Genomic DNA, 17,417 nt, shown 5'->3' with positions numbered 1-17,417 from the left:
AATATTGTGGCTCTACGCAATTATGTTGCAGCAGGACACAAACTTGTCTCTTTCTAGCCATTTGCTTTTGGCATAATTTTAGCAGTTACATCACATGATTCCATGGTAACTGGTTGACCTAAGATTCCTTTTGGATGCTTAACAAAGGGAGCTAAATTCCAACTGTTTATGTAAGCAGATGCAGTCTTCTTAGAAGTCAATGGGAGTGCCACTTGCTTGCACCAGGGTTAACTTTGACCCTGTTTTTGTACACTGCATGGTTGATTCTCCATCCACCTGAGTTATGCTTGAGCACAGTGGAAAAAAAATGTAGAGAGCTGGCTGCTATTTCCTGATCCACAGAGGTGTAGCCCCATTTTAAGTGCCATGCTCCTACCCTCTCTGCCCCACACCTTGACACCTGAGCCAGTCCTATAGCTTTCCACTGGCAGGGCCAATTCTCCAGTTGCCCTTTCTCACAGCAACTTTAAGGCAACTTTGTGCTGCTCTGGACTGGAAAATCTGATCCTGATCCTTATGGTCATTCAGAAATGAAGGCCAAAGCAATGAAGGATTTGTCTCTTTGCTTTTCTGCCTGAATCTGACCTGGGGGATCTTGTAAACAGGAACCGAGGAGGACCATGTGAAAGCCAATTTGATCAATTCCTTTGCTGTGTTCCCTGCTCATATCATAAGTTCTAACTATGGTAAGCAACCTCAGTGCTGGAGTTACTAAAGCCTTCCCTCTTTCTGTAATTCTCTTCATCTTCTGGCTATATTTCACAAGTGCTTCAGCCTTACCTCTGAGTCAAGATGGATCAGTAGATTTGTCTGACACTAATGTTAGTTTAACATCCAAGACACACTTTGCCCCCTTTGTACTATGACAGATGTAAAGTTTTCTCATATAAAAATGTTATCCTTACAAACCGTTGTTGTTTATTTATTCATTTCTACTGCAACAGTGCCCCATGGTCCAAATCAGGGATAGAAACCCTCTTGTGCTAGGCACTATACACACACATAATGAAATTCTATTAAATCTGGATGCAAGCCTTAGGTGAAAAGTAAAGGAGAGCCAGAGTGTGTGTTCAATGAAGCTCTGGGTCACTTAGCTGATAGTACAGTAAGTGTTGTACATGGCTAAATCTCTGTGTCTCATATTGAAAACATATAGTAGAAAGCAGGGGCTGAAAACCAAGACATCAGGCAGCAAAATGGAAAGAAGTGTCTCAATGAGCAAACAACACTATTTGTTAGACTGGAAAATGGAAGCAATGTGATCTTAAGGCCCAGTTCTGTATCCACTGAGATCAACGGAACCCCCCCCCCCCCCCACTGACTTTAAAGGAGGCTGTCTCTTTCTTCCTATATTTCAATGGAGTCGAACTTGCTTACCCAAAATGGGGAATTTGGCCCTTTGTTTGCAGTTCAGTTTCAAATCACATTGAAATGAAGGATTTTAAGGGAATGAAATTTTTAAAGGCAATCACATTTTAAGGTGACGGACGCTGCCTTCTCTGGTGTATTGTAAGATAGGCAACAACATGGTCTGTCTCCCTGCCAGGGCCATTGCCAAGCTGAAATTGGTACCACAAATGGCATATTCAAAGAGGAACAAAATTATTTTGTTTGTTCTGCTAGTGAAAAGAGACCAGAATCAGACTTTTCCCAGTACTTGTAATAAGAATGGTTCTCTCAGTGGGCCAAAAATGCTGTTTTGTATCAAAACTGTGCAATTCCAAATTGAATCTTAATAGTATTTAATTTTTTCATAATGAAGGGCTTGTTTTTCTTTTAAGGTGTACAGTGGTTAGTGGCTATTGATTTAAAGCAGCCTACTACCGCACTCTCTCTTCATCTTTCTCTCAGACCTGTGAGAACATAACAGAATACAGTGGTACATTCACTTAGCTAAGTTTGTCTCATCAGGGAAGAGAACTCTATTTCTCTCTTTCTTCAGCTTCTGACAAGGTGCCAGGCCCGGGCTGACACTGGAACATGAAAGTTTCTTGGTTGTATGTGTGCATCTATTTCAAAGATACCGTGCTTTATTTTGTGTCTTTTTTCATAAATAGATAGGGCTGTTTTCTTGACTTACAGCATGGATAATAGTGGTTCAGTTCTGAAGACTGTAGAGGATGAAGCAATACAAAAAGAATTATTTTCTCCTTATTTGTATGATTCCCCAGCAGGTGATCCAAACATTTGAGCTGAGATCAGCTGTGCAGATTTATGAGGGAAATCTCAGTTTTTCAACCAGGAACTAACCTGGTTGCTTAAAAAAAGGTATTTAAAAATCTTTAAACATTCTAACAGGCAACATTTAGTATTTATTAATTTTATTTCCAGTTAATTATTTTAGGTTAATTTCAGCTTTCCCTTCTGTAACATGTCTTGGGGGATCCATTACAAAGAACCCAGACTCCCAACTCCTTGACCTTTTGTACAGTTTTATCGGGATAATCTTGGCAAATCTCAGGCTGACATGTCACTGTGCACAATCATTACCTGCCCATGCTAGCTAACTAGGTTAAAAATCTCTCTAACAAAAACAAGCTGATGGTGGAAGGGGCATGGTTAGTAATTGATTCTAACATCTCAACTCCTGGAACAGGCAAATCAAAGGAGAATGAGAAAGAGAGTATAGATAGGTGATAGAACTATCAAGAAGAAAATAATATAGATCCACACTGCTGTGATGTTTAAATCACTCGTTTCATTTACTTAGTTCTATAGGTGGTGGGCATTAACCCTTTAAATAAAGAGAGAGCCTGCTGGCTAATGTGGCATCCAATGACACAGGCTACAATACAAACAAAAATTAAGCAGAGCTGCTACCCTGTTGGTTTTGTGTGTCTGTTCATCTGCTAGAAAACAGGAATGCTGCTATTGGCCACTTTCATTATTAAATGAAAGAGACTGAGCGGGAAAATCAACTAAAATTCCAAAGCAGAGACATAAACATGATGTCTGACAAGGGAATTACAGTGCAGCAAACTCAGAGGTGTTCTGAGGATGTCCTGATAGGCTGAAGGTGAATTCCTTGCTAGAAGGGCAAAAGGGGTTCCTTCCAACCAAGCCTACTCATTATACATAGGGATACCAGCATCTTTCTTTCAAAGGGAGATTTCACAGTCAGGGTCTTTTTGTGTGGGAGAGAAGTTACATACCTTTATGGAGCCAGCAAAAGATTCCCAAGTGAAGGCCTCTACATATCCACTAGGAATGTTAATAGTTAGCTGGTTAACTAGTAAGCCTCACCCTTAATAGGGGAGGCTTACCAGTTGCGGTTAATTGGTGGGGGCTGGAGCAGCCCCTTGCCTGCTGCAAGCGAGGGGCTGCTCTAGCCCTGTGGGGTAATGATGTTAGTGATTAATTGAATAGTCGTGGAACTACACAAAATATTATCAGTTACACAGCTATTTGATAGTCCTCAGGGGCAAGGCCAGAAGCCAATGCACTCCCGGCCCCAGTCCTGGGGAGCACACTGCCATGCCAGCCGCACTGCCTCTGTATTAGAGGCAGCAGCTGGTCTGCAAGGGAAGCTGGTTTAAAAACCGGCTCCCTGTGCAGACCAGCTCCCACCTGCCGCCCTGCACTCCCTGTCCATGGGGGAGTTTGAGCGGTGCTGGCATCCCACAGAGCAGTCTCTGTCCTCAGCAAGCCTGGGCTCATCACGGACAGTGGCTGCTTCGCAGCAGCTTCCCCTGCCCTGCCCCCACTGCTGCCTCTGGTAGAGTCAGCAGCTGGGGGGAACATGGGCAGGTGGCTTGCATGAGCCATACAGGTGGGGAGCTGGCCTAAAAGCCAATTCCCTGTGTGTACTAGCTCCCCCGCCTGCTCCCCTCACCCTCTGTGCTGCTGCCTCTCTATCAGAGGAAGCAGGGCTGGGGTTGGGGGGCAGATAGCTCCAGTGCTCCCCACAGCACTGGCTCCCACTCATCCCCTTGTTGTCTCTGATACAGAGGCAACAAGGAGGGGAAAGTGTGTGTAATCTATAAGATGCAGTCAACTATACATTGACCTCTACTGTGCGGCCCGCCATGGGCAGAGGGGTCCAGAACAGCCAGAGAAGCTCCCATCCGCAGTGGGGGGGCAGGCACTCCAGCCTCTCCTCCTCCTCCCCCCCCCCTTACCCCTGTTTAATCGGTTAACTGGTTAAACTTAATGTTTAACCTATTAACTAATTAAACAGGATTTTACATTGCTTGTATCCACTGAACAGACCATGACAGTCCAAGTCCATATCCTATCCTTGTGCCTAAACCCTGTTTTGAAGCAGATGAAGATCACTTATAGTGAATTAGAGGGAAATTATTTTTGTCTTTTCTGTTGTGACTGCGGACATGAGGAGCTCTACATGAGGGAGGTTTTGTGCTATGGACATACTGATGAACCAGTTGAGGACCTGATCTAAAACTCTCCCAAGCCACCAGGAGTTTTTGCAATGGGTTTTGAATCAATGTTTGGGACAAGAATTCTCGCCACCCAACTCCTTTTACGCTGGCCCTCAACCGTCAGATGGGAAGACTTTTCAACTTGGAGTTAAGATGGTGACCTAGGTCTATCTTGTCACCAACCCCTCTCTCCCTTTTATAGCCAATTGTCCATTTAATGATAATGCAACAGAGCCATTTTGGGAGATTAGGCCCAGCTCCACAAGAGGTATGCAGGCTCCTAACTTGCATAGAATTCAGTGCAATTTAGGAGCCTGAATACCTTTTTTCAATGCAAGTTAGGAGCCTAAATAGCTTTGTGGCTCTTGGCCTTAGGCAAAGGGATTGGAGCAAACAACCCCATTTACACTAGAAAATGATCACATTGTGCAGCTTCCACCTGTGAAATTTGCAGTACGTCCACATTAATAATTGACCACTTATACCTGCTGATTTAATACAGAGTGGCAGCAGGCGTAGCGGCCCGACCCAGCAAGAGCAGGGTCTGAGCCAGAGTGCCTGTCTGCAAGCTCCCAAAATACTTTAAATGCAGAGCTATCTAGGTGGTGAAGCAGAGAGGGGATTGGTGGTAACCATAACATTAATTGATAAGCATCTGCTTATTGGTTAACTGTTTAACTAACTACACTATTACATCCTTAGTGGGAAAGGCTCATCAGGCTTTCCTTGCATTGAATCTGGGCTTGGAGGAGGCAAGAAATGTGATATTATGAATTAGTGCCTTATAACTGTAGTTTCTTTGCCTTCCCTGGCAGTTTTTTTTCTTAGATAGGGACGAGGATCGCTCTTGTTTGTACCTGAACTACCTATTTCTTCCTCTCATTTCCTCCTTGCAGGAGGAATAATGGTAGTTCGAATTAGAAGCTTTAATTTGAACTACCTAGTCCGTGTCGCGTGTAGCCACGGGCAAGTAGTTCGAACTACCGGGCATTTAAAAATGACAGTGCCTGGGAACATGCAAATGAAGCCCGGGATATTTAAATCCCGGGCTTCATTTGCAAGTTCGAATGCCTACATTAGCCACCCTAGTTTGAACTAGGGTGGCAGTGTAAACATACCCTCAGAGTGGAGGTCAGCTGAGCACTGCCTCCGTGCTCTCAGACCTGCGTACAGCCAGTAGGTGAGTGGTTGTCAAAAGCTGTTTTCATTGTGCCTATTTCCTCGTCTCCAGCTACATGGAAGTAGTTGTGTTTTCTCCTCAGGTTCTGAGTATTAATAGCACTAGGCTTCTCCTTTCTATTAACTGTGTGTGATTTGAGAGAGAGTTCTGCATTTTATTGTAGATGCCGTACATCAGAGACAAGGTGGGTGGAGTGATGTTTTTTATTGGACCAACTTCGGCTGGTGAGAGAGATAGTGTGGCAGCAAAAAGCAAGGTGGAACAAAATGCATTTTGCTTTGAGATGGGGAATAACTTTCCTAGATCTGAAGATGAGCTCTGTGTGGCTCAAAAGCACACTAGCAGAAGTTGCTACAGTACCAGATATTGTCTCACACAGCTTGTTTCTCTAATATCTTGGGGCCTACATAGCTACAACTACACGCATCACAGATAACGTACATTGTCAGCAGGCTCTACTCTAGTCAGAGTGGAGAGTGTGGTGTTTATAATGAGTATAACAGAGACGTCTAGTGGTGGAGCTATTATATTGACTCCTTTAGCTTACCCTCAAGTGGTGTATTTTAGAAGTGTGTTTCAAACTATTTTTTTTCTCACAACCCAGTTGAAAATTGTTGATGCCTGTGACCCAGCATAATTATATCTTTTGACTAGAGTGCAAGCTTCAGGGTGGGGCCGTGAGGATAAGGGGTTTGGAGTGAGGCGGGGGGGGGGGGTGAAGTCTTTGCTTACGGGTGTGGGCTTTGGCGTGGGGCCAGAGATGAAGGGTTTGGGGTACAGGCTGGAGGGTGGGGAATTTTTTATTCCTAAATGGTATATGCACAAAAATAGAATATTCACATTCAGCAAATTGTAACTTTAAAATGTGTACGTTAGAAGATGTATTTTGTCAAAAGCATCTTTGAATTATTTCATATCCATAAGCCAATTTTCATAAAGCATGGGGGGAGCCCCATGACAGGTGCCCCCCCCCTTCTGGTTTCTGAGACTTTACGGTGTTCAGTTAACCTCTTCTTGATTTTTTTTCATGCAGTCTATAGATTCCAGCAGAGAGTACAGGCTCTGTCAGTGGCCTGGGATGAAGTGTGCAGGGTAGAGGAAGGATTTGTCAGGACTCAGGGCTGGGACAGGGAATTGTTGTGGCACAGGCTGACCTCCAGAGACTCCTGGTCATGATGCAGTGGGATGGTAAGGCAGGCTTCCTGCCTGTGCTGGCACAGTGGACCACACTGCACCCCGGAAGTAGCCAGCAGCAGGTCCAGTTCCACAAGCTGCTCCCACCCAAACTCTGGCTCCACATTCCCATTGGCAAGTTTATGGTTTGTCGCCGGTGCAGGCTCTGGTGTCCCACAGGATCCGCTGGCCCCGCCGGTTGGCTTTCCTCTGAGCTGCCGACAACCTCTGCTGCTGGGGCTCTCTAGTCCAGCAACATCTCTGGGCCTTCTGGACTACAGATGTTGCCGGACCAGAGAGACCTGGACCACATAGGTTCAACCTGTAGATCCAAAGTGGATTCCAACATCAGATGGCCTGACCACATGTCCTGGCATGACCCACCACAATCCAGGCTTACAGGAAAAAACAAAACTAGTCACTGATGGTTGACTTGATCACTGAGCCATTATGTTTCCAAAGTATCAGTAATGGCCCTCATTAGCACATTTAGAATTATAAACAGATCCACACTTCATATTTCTAACTTCACATAGAAGAATGATACTAGGGATGTGAATGGGTAACCAGTAAGGTTACCCATTAAGCCTTATTGAGTAATGCTTACTGTGTAACGGTTATCCAGTACCCAGGAGCAGCCCCCCTGCCCACGTGGAGCCAGGAGCACTGTGGGTTTGGCAGGTGGTGGCTGGGAGTGCCGCGCAGGGCTGGAATCCTGCTTAATCAGTTAACCAGTAAAACCTAACATTTAACCAGTTAACTGATTAAGTGGGAATTTTTTATTCCTAAATGATACATGCACAAAAATAGAATATACACATTCAACTTCAAAATTTGTACGTTACAAGATGTATTTTGTCTAAAGCATCTTTGAGTTATGCATATTCATAAGCCAATTTTCATAAAGCATGTGGGGAGCCCTATGACAGGTGTCCCCCCCCCCCTTTTCCGGTTTCTGAGACTTTACAGTGTTCAGTTAACCTCTTCTTGATTTTTTTTCATGCAGTCTATAGATTCCAGCAGCTGGATTTTCAGAAAAATAGAAGTTTCACAAAAATGGTGATAAAATCACAAAAGTTGGCAACTCTACAATCCTCATCCTCGGGTGAAAAAATTCCAGGGGTGAAATCCTGGTAATAAGAAGGTAATGTGAGTTTTACTATTGAATCCCACAGAGCCAGGATTTCACCTTAGATACCTCACTCCAAGTTTTCAATCTCTGTCAGGATGTTCATTTGAAAGCCTTCCTCTCATTTTCACATACTCATAACTGGGAATGTAAAACAATAACCATTTAAATGGTTAACTGGTAAGACTGACTTATCGGTTACCATTAAAGGTTATATGCAGGCTTATACCCCACTCCTGGGCAGCTGGCTGCCACCCTCACTGTTGGCTCTGTATCAGCAGCAGCCAGCTCCCCAGGAGTGGGGTGGCAGGTGGGAGACGGTGTATGCCAGGAGCTGGCTGGAAAGCTGGCTCCTGGTGTCCACCAGCTCCTGAAGAGTTGGCTGCCACTCCACTCTGCTCCCTCCATGGGGCAGGCAGCAAGTGGGAACTGGTGCATGTTGGGAGCTGGCTTAAAAGCCAGCTTTTGGTGCACACTAGCTGCCGGGAAGCCAGCTGCCACTCTGCATCGCAGGCACGTATAACCGTGAGATTTTCAGCGGTTACGCAGTTACCTGTGTTTTAACTCATGACATTATGAAAAAGGTTGGAGTTGAAACTTTCCTTGCTTAGTGTAGCCCAGAGTCTGATGCCAATGGTTTTGAGAGGTTGAGGAAAATCTCTTAACCTATCTGAATAACAGGACAGTCATGAAATAGATAAATAGGTAAAATATGTACGTTTTTTCTTCTGTCCAATAACACTGGTGTCTGAACTCCTCCAGCCTCTGTGGCCTTGTCTTCACCAGGAAAAAAGTGCTTGTTTTTAACTTATGTTGCTCGAGGTAAAAGCCTAGTGATAAGGCAGTTTGTTGTTTTCAGCTGAGGAAACCTTAGGCTGCCCAATAATCCTTAACTTGACTACGGATTTCATGGGTTGGTTCTTGGCCTGATACTATTGTTGTTAAGAAATTTAAATCTGGAAATAAATCACTGCTGAAAAAAAAATGCTGTTCACCCAGAGATTGGCAGAGTGGTAAATAGTGGTGAGGACACATCAGTGGAAAGGAGTGATTTAGGATTGTTGGGTAATCTGGGTCCATTCAAACAAAATATGTTTTAATACCGCCAAATAAAGGTCAGACATAGTCTAGGAGCAAGGAAAATAGGTCATAGGAGGGACAGTAATCCTGGAAAGCAGTGATTCTGAAAAGGATTTATGGATGCCTAGAGGATTTACCCGGCACTGCTCACGTCTTTAACTCAATTAATTTTTGTTTTGAAAATAAAATGAAAATGTATGTGCTTCATTTAAATCATTACGGCTATGTCTACACTACAAGGTTTTTGTGCAAAACCCACGGAGCATCCATACCTCGAGCTCGTTTTTGTGCAAGAAAATCTACAGTCAATCGACAGAACAGAGGGTTTTTTGTGGTGTAGGTATACCTCCTTCTACAAGGCATAACTCCTTTTTGTGCAAGAATTCTTGCACAAAAAGGTGTGTGTTTGCGCAATAAGGGTTTCTTGCGCAAAAAGAGCCTATTACATAAAGCACAGGTGCTCTGATGGCCATTCTGTGAACACATTGCTTTTGCGATGCCCTTTTGAGGTGTGGATGCGCTTTTGCGCAAGAAGTTTTTGAGGAAGATCTCTTCAGCAAAAAGCTTCTTGTGCAAAAACCCTGCAGTGTAGACAAAGCCTGCTCAGGGATGGGGTTGGGGATGAGGAGTTCAGTATACAGGCTACCCCAGCTCTCTCTTAATGCAGCAGCTTAGAGCCAGGTGAGATGCGCCTCTCCATGGCTGCTGCAGCTCCCATGGGCACAGCCAGGGGAGAGTGGGTGCATGTCCCTCGGCTGGGGCAGGTCCAGGTTTTTCTACCTCCTGTGTTCCCCCGCCAGAGTGAGTACAGCAGCAAACAGTTGACTTTCCCCTCACTCCCTGATGAAAGGAAACAGCCAGCAATGTTCATATATTAATAGGGGCAGTGGGAGTTTCAGCCTCCCTGAAGGGCACCTGGGGGGTGGGAGGCACAGGGTTGGGGTAGTCCCAGGCAGAGGGGACCATGTCCCCTGCCAGTCCCTTTCACCTGCCTGATGATTCTGACTCTTTCCCGTGTGGTAAGCAATCCCAATCCAGGCACATCCCATTTTCCTGACACAACCAAACCCTCAGCTTGCTTTAAGTTCTGATATAATGGAGAAGCAACATAATGTGAGTGCCTAGCTTGATGCTGTGCTAAAACACAACGTGATACTTGGATGTATAAATGTGTGAGAGAGAGCAGGGAGGTGATTTTATCTCTGTACACAGTATTGGTGAGACTAATACAGGAATGTGGCATACAGTTCTGGTGTCCATATTTAAAAAAAAAGATGTTGAAAAATTGGGGAGCATACAGAAGACAGCTATAGAAATGATTGAGAGCTGTAGGCAATGACATAGTAAGAGACTCAAAGAGCTCCATATTTTATTAAAAGAAGATAAATAGGTGACTTTTGTCCAATCTGGCCTACCCCATAATTTCATCTGGCACATGGCAAAACTCTGTGCCAGGCCGGAGGTGGGCAAACTTTTTGGTCCATATCAGTATGGAAATTATATGGTGGGCCAGGAATGCTCATGAAATTGGGGGTTGGGGACTCTGGCTAGGGATGTGGGTTGTGGGGTGGTGCCAGAAATTAGAAGTTCTTGGTGCTGGAGGGAACTTCTGGATCAGGGCAGGATGTTGGGATGTGGGAGGTGGGGGGGGTGAGTGCTCTGGCTGGAGGTGCTGGCTCATCCCTAGCCCCACTCCAAAGACCTCACCCCATTTCGAATCCTCTATCCCAGCTCAGAGCCTCCTCCCGTGCCCTGAACCCCTCATTTCTGGCCTCACCACAAGCTTCTGTGTCCCCTGTGGGCCTGGCGCCATGAGTGCCATCTCTCCCTGATACAAAGGAAGCCCCAAGCCTGCAACCCCCTGCAGGGCTGCAGGTGGCCCACATTTGATTTTTTTCTATGGGTCAGTGGCCCCTGATAGAAAAAAGGTTCCTCACTGCTGCTTCAGTCAAACCTGAGTGACTGTGCTCGATACAGAGGTAACGGGGTGAAATTCTATGGCTTGTGAAATACAGGAGATCAGCCTAAATTTAAAGGTCCCTTCTGGCCTATGAACAATAGTTATGCAGAAGTCAAGATGATTTTTTCAATGATAAAAGCAAATCTCTTATGGTTGGTGAGTGTTACCCTTTATTTGCTGGTGTCCCAGGCCTTGGTTCATGTGGCCTGTAAATATATCCCTGAGTAAGGACAGAAAAGGTAAACAGGTGGGATGTCCTACTTGAATAAAGCATCCTTGAATAGGGGAGGACAACATTTTGTAAGTACCTAATTGATGAGCAAATATTTAATAACAGACTCTTCAGTCACGCAGAGTAAGTATAACACAATCCAATGGCTGGAAGCGAAGGTAAACAGATTCACACTGGACATAAGGTGTAAATGTTTAAAGGTGAGATTTATGAACCATTGAAACAATTCACCAAGGATCATGGTGGATTCTACATCACTAACCATTTTTGACTCAAGTTTGGATGCCTTTCTAAAAGAGCCACTGTTGAAGTAATGCTGTGAAAGTGCTAGGGCTTGTGTTACACAAGCGCTCAGTCTAGATGACTACAGGCCCTGGTCTACTTCACTACAGAGTTAGGTCAACATAAAACAGCTTATATCAATCTAACTTTGTAAGCATTTACACTACATTACTCTTGCTGATGTAAGTGAGCTACTGCACTGACCTAATAACTCTACCTCTGTGAGAGGTATAGTGCTTAAGTGGATGTAGTTAGGGAGACAGTGTTGATATGGACACTGTTACTTACTTCACCTGTTGGCTCTCAGCCCTGTGCAGGCTTACAACTGTGGAGCTCCTCTGCCTCAGGACTGATAAGCCAAGTTGTCAACCCTGTGTAAGGGGGCAGGGCACCTGCTGTGAGCCTGAGGGTACGGAAGGAGGACTCCAGCTGTGAACACTACTATGAAACAGGCTGCATATGCCCCTCACATTGCCCAAAGTGCTTCAGTGCAACTTCTGGTGAGAACATGCACCGCCAGCAGGAGGGTAGCGTGGATATTTAAAAAAAAAAAAAAAAAAAAAAAGCATTAATTGATGTGGTGGCTGCAGGGGCGGCCCGTGGATGTAGGCAACTTCAGTGTTTAATGTGGCGCCCAATGATGATGTCATGCCATTGAGGGCTATGGAGGCATGAGCGCCGATCGTGCATTCTGCTTAGGGCGCCAGTTGCCGGCAGGTCTCCTCGAGCTGCTCCTGGGTGGCTGTATATTGACCTTACTTAGGTTGACGTGAAAAAACTTAACCAAGGAATAGTCTTGCAGTACGGTAGAGATTAACGTAACATGTAGATGGTATCATGAGTGGTCTTGGGCACAACCCACTTCTTCAGATGAAGATTGACTTAATTTTGTAGACCAGGTCACAATGGTCCTATTTGACCTGGGAACCCATGTCCGTGTGGGCAGTGGGCCCAGCCTGTCTAAGGCTGCAGATCATATGGCCGTGGCAGATGTGGGCAGCCAGGCACATGTCACGCCTGGGGCGGTGTCTGTGTGCTGAGGAGGAGGGCGGTGCTGCTGTCTTACTGCTATGCTAGGGGCTCCCCAGCCCACCAGTATTGACTGGGGTTGGTGCCAGGGCGGGATGCTGGGTGTGTGGCCCCCACATGGCAGCCTGCAGTAAGAGGGGAACCATCGCTTCTCCCCAACAGGGAGGAACGCTCCTCAGGGGCCGCTGAGCTATTTGTACGTGCAAAATACAACCCTATGTAAATACACACCCCAGGTAGAGCAGGGATACAACACCCCCCTTATAGCCACCCGATGGTTCAGCCCTTCCACCCCCGGGAGCCGGCCCAGTACAATAGACTCTCTCCCCTGTTTCCCAATTCGTTCGGTCCGGTGCCTTGCCACACTCCCTCCCCGTCTCAGACTGAATGGTTCAGTCTAGTAGCTTGTGTCCTCTCCTTCTGGGGGGAAGTGTTCGTTGCGTGACCCGGAAGTGCTGCGAGTCTGGTTCCGGGTCGGGATCCCATCGTCGTTGCGGGCCCCCCCCCTTCGCTCAGTGCCCCGGCCTAGCCTCTCCCTGCACCCCTTGTCTCCCGGTTCCGCATCAGCCGGGCAGCGGCGCTGGGTCTTCTCCGGTGGTGAGTGGCTGAGGCCGGGAGGGGCGGGCCCAGCACCCGGCAGCTGCGGGGAAAGCCGGCTTGAGGGACCTGCCCCCCCCCAGCTCCGCGAGTGGGCAGCCGGTCTAAGAAGTCCCCCCCCCCCTCCCGCCGGGTCCACCCGTGCCGGGGAACCTATTGCATCCCGCTTGGCAGCCGAGGGGGCCGTTAGTCGCGGGAGCGCTGCCCGCGCGAAGGGGCGTCCCACCGCAGCCCGAGGGGGCCTGCGAGAGTGGAGGGCGCGCGCGGGGCTGGGGAGGAACAGGCCCTGCCCGCCGCGCTCCCTCGAGCGGCCCACAGCGGCGCTCGGGCTCCGGTGCCCGGCGGGGGAATCGTTGGAAGTTTAGAGCGCGCACCTGGGGGGGGGGGGGAGGTGCTGTCCCCTCCCCCCGCGCTTCCCGCCCCCCCCCCCGCCACGCTTCGCGCGGCAAGTGACTCCCCCTCATCGGGCAGCTCCCGCCGCGGCTCCGGCTCGGGGTGGCGGAGTCCGGGCGCTCGCCAGCTGCGCTTATATAATGGGCAGCGGCCAGGCCTTCGCGAACGTCCCTTTGAAGTGCTGGGGCGAGGTGGCGTTTCAGCGGCACCTGGTTTTCTTCTCCAGTCCCGGGTCGCCGATGCGGCGAGGGACCCTTTTCTCAGCCCCTTGGCGGGGCAGGAGTGCAGGCCCTGCCAAATCAACGGCGGGTCGTTGTCAAACCCACCCGGCAGGATGGGTTAGCAGTTTTCAGAGCTGTAACTCCGGTGTGTTTCTTACCAAACCTTGTAAACTATTATTTTTTAAAAAGCTATTTTATTGTATTTAAGGCAGTATAAAGACCTCAGGAAGAGAATTACTGATGTCTCAAAGTATGGACCATCACCAAAGTACTTATTTCATTGATTGGGCACTGAGATGTGTTTTGAATGTCCTTTGAAGGACGGCTTTATATCTAAGGAATAATATTGAATGTGGAATACATACTGTAGTGAGTATAACATGCCTGGGGGTGTTTGATGTAGTAATTGCCCTGTTTGCAGTGTCTCTTACTACTGATGACATGAAATATGCAGAAAGATAAGGAAACTAGCTAGTTTTGCGGATGTGATCACGTCATGTAATTTATTGGTGTGTGTGTGTGAGAGAGAGAGATTGCAAGAGCGAGTGAGCACGCACAACAGCCTGGGGGGGAAACCTTCAGTTTTTTGGATGTTTTAAATGATTTTGTAATATGTAAATAAAGTCAATAGTCCACCAGCTTAGCATTTCAATTATCTGCATACATAAGGTGTGTATGGAACCTGGTTGTGAATATAAACTTTTCACAATGTTTAAATTGTGTGTAAATTTAGAAGCAGACTTCTAAAATTTGACCCTGTAGTACCCAATACTTACTTATTTTAGTGTATTTTTACCAAGGGTAACGTGTTTTATCTAATTTAATTTTAATTTGTGAAGATAGACACTAAAACAAGGTGTGTGTGTGTGTGTGTGTGTGTGTGTGTGTGTGTTCTCTGTGATGTGATTTTTGCAACTTAAGTTGCTAAATGTTATCTCTGATCTACTGATATGGGAGACAAGTAATTAAATAGTTGTACCTAGCTATTATTTTTATATGTATTATATCATGATGTTTGCTGCATGGATGCAAAGAGTCCTAGGCAGTTTTACACATCTGCAGGAAGGCAGACAATGGCTGTGAAGTCCCCAGCTGATCCTGGGTTCTACAGGGCGCTGCTGCTTTGAAATGTTGTGTGCAGCCTGGGGACACTCCAGCTGGCCCAGGCTGCATGCAGTGTTTCAAAGCAGCAGCACTGCGTGGAGCCTGGGATCTGGTTCCAGGCTCCAAGCGGCCCTGTCGCTTTGAAGTGTAACCCCTTGTTCTCCTGCCCTCCCACCTTGCCTCTTTCTGTTAGAGGCAGCAAGGAGGGGGGGGGGAGTGAATAGTCACCTAGCCTGTTGACTAGTCCTTCACTTCCCTAGTAAGAGGAGACTCTGTAGCAAGGACACCAGCATTAAAAAGACATGTTGTGCATGTGTCAGAGATTGCCTTTTGTTATGCTGAAAGCTTGTCATATAGCTTTTGTCACTGGGAGCCTCTTTCGGCCAAGTATTAAAACCAAGTAGGATGCTTAGGGATAGATCTGAATTAGTCTAAAATTCCTTATCTTGGGGGGAGAGGGTGTCACATTTTTGCAATAATTGGTTCTGGGACTCTAGGGAGTTGATTTTGTTGTTCTGCCTCATTCCTAATAGTAATTTTAAATGTTATAAGGGCTTTGGTTGGCTGGTCTGTCTGTCTATCTATCTATCTATATCATCATTTTAGAGCAGGCAGGCAGCGGCTCACGCCAGTACCAGGAGCTACCCCTGCTGTGGTTCTGCAAGGAAAGTATTATTGCAGAGCCACAGTGGGAGATAGCTCCCGGGACCTGGCAAGAGCTGGGATTGAGCTGGGATGCTTGCTTGCCGGATCCTAAATTACTTTTAATGCAAAGCCACAGCAGTACGAACCATTCTGTTAATCGTGTAGTTGACAGCATTTTTGTTGGCTACATGACTAACATATTATAAACTTCTTAACATCCCTATTGCGGACCCCTCCCCTGCAGTGGGGGGGAAAAATGTGAAGCACAATGACTCGATCGTAAGCTGACGCCCACTCTTTATGGCGTGACTTTTTACCCAAAAAATTCTGCTCATGATTGTGTATATATGGTAGTAGATTGATATTCTAGTTTATCTCCCACTGTGCTATGTATGCACTTGGTGTATACACAGAAGACAATCTCTGCTCTGAGTTGACAGTTTATAAAGACAGAGACAGAAGAAGAGTGGTGGGAGAAAAGATGATTATACAGACAGTGAGCTGAACAACTGACACTTATTTTATATATAACTGGAAGATATACGCAATGTTTCTCAGGTCCTTAACTCAAATAAGTTTTGTCTTCATTTAAATTGTTCCTCTAGGGTGAGGCTTGGGATTCGGTATGCAGGCTTCCCCAGGGATAGACTACAACCCTAGCCTTCTATCACCACAGCAGCGTCGGGCCAGATGAGACATGCCTGTCCATGGCTGCTGTAGAGGGTACGGCCAGGGAAAGGGTGCACGTCCCCTAGTTAGGGGACAGAAAAACACCCAGACAAACTCTGAAAAATATAGTAGATTGCTATCCCTTTCTCTGCTCGTGCCCCCTGTTGATGCCTTGGGCTTATAGCTGTCCCCATCTTAAGCCATTGCTGCCCCCTGTGGTCATTTTGCAGTATAATTGTCCCTCCTGCCAGACTTCTCCCATTCCATTTGAGAAACAGTTGAATTCCAAGCACATCCCATTGTCCTGGCACAACCAAACACTTATCTTGCTTTAAGTTATGATAAATGGAGGCTTGTATGATTGTTTCCTGGGCTTTTCTTAAATTGGTGTGAATAAGATGTATTTTCAAGTTCTGTCAAAGGAGCATAGACTATGTGCACAGAGATGCACTTCAGCATTTTTATGAATTTGATGTAAATATCAAAAGCACTCTTTCCCCTATTAGCTTAAATTTTTCTGTGAGATATTTATTGAGATTGAAGGAAAGTCAGCAGAATGGTGAAAAGGAGTTGGGAGAGTAATATGGGAATATGCAAAGAGGGATGTAATTCGTAGGGGAAGAAAGGGAGAATGATTGATAAGGCACAATGGACAGTGTAGTGAGATTGAGTAACTGAGGGCTTGCATATGTAGGAGGTGGACAGGATGCAAGGGGGTCAACAACTAATGGCAAGAAACACAGAAGCAGAAAACATCCAGAATGTAAGTTTTAGTGCTAGGCAACTGTTGGGAGACTGTGAAGGTTTCCTTGTGTTTGGCATGGTCATGGGTGGATGATGAGGGCTTGGACTTCTGGAATGATAGTACAGTAGAGTCTCGATTTTCCGACCTTCAGTTATCTGACATTCCGTTTTATCTGATGTGCCACATGCTGTCATGTGCCGCCCGCCAACATGACAAATAAGAATGCAGCGTGTACAACAATCAGCGCCGCGCACTCACACCACGCACATGAGTACTTTTGTTTAATGACGCCAGTACTGTAGATTGAAATTTCTTTATCAGTATGGCGAGTGAAAAGAGAAAGAAAGTAGTTGCTTTAATAAAACAAAAACTTGAAGCCTTACAAAGACTAGATAAAGGCAAAACTATGCAAAAAGTGGCGACAGAATATGGTGTGGGGCATGTTACTGTTGGCAATTGGGAGAGAAAAAGAAATGAAATTGAAAAATGGTGCTCTGATAGGGCTTCAAATGTAAGTCTGAAAAAAAGAAAGATGATGAAAAAATGGAAGTATGAAAAGGTGAGTGAAGTTTTATTTTTGTGGTTCACACAGCAAAGAC

At 46.2% G+C, this 17,417-nt stretch overlaps 1 protein-coding gene across 4 annotated transcripts in view; it reads left to right on the top strand.

Moving 5' to 3' along the window:
• Positions 1–17,417, top strand: part of PHRF1 (PHD and ring finger domains 1) — a 70,779-nt gene that overhangs the window by 9,006 nt on the left and 44,356 nt on the right. Inside the window, exons 1-2 of one of the 4 annotated variants that reach the window (XM_075928260.2) lie at positions 12,922–13,041; positions 13,864–14,024. The gene's annotated coding sequence lies outside the window, so the exon portion shown is untranslated. Of the gene's footprint in view, positions 1–7,738; positions 7,877–12,886; positions 13,042–13,667; positions 13,801–13,863; positions 14,025–17,417 lie in introns of those variants that run through there. The other 3 variants (XM_075928261.2, XM_075928259.2, XM_006124869.5) reach the window with 3 other exon arrangements.

The sequence above is a fragment of the Pelodiscus sinensis genome, chromosome 5, assembly GCF_052426305.1.
Source record: "Pelodiscus sinensis isolate ZL-2025 chromosome 5, ASM5242630v1, whole genome shotgun sequence".
Taxonomy (NCBI): Eukaryota; Metazoa; Chordata; order Testudines; family Trionychidae; genus Pelodiscus; species Pelodiscus sinensis.
The sequence above is the reverse complement of the archived record's forward strand: the minus strand, read 5'-3'. Positions and strand labels throughout refer to the sequence as shown.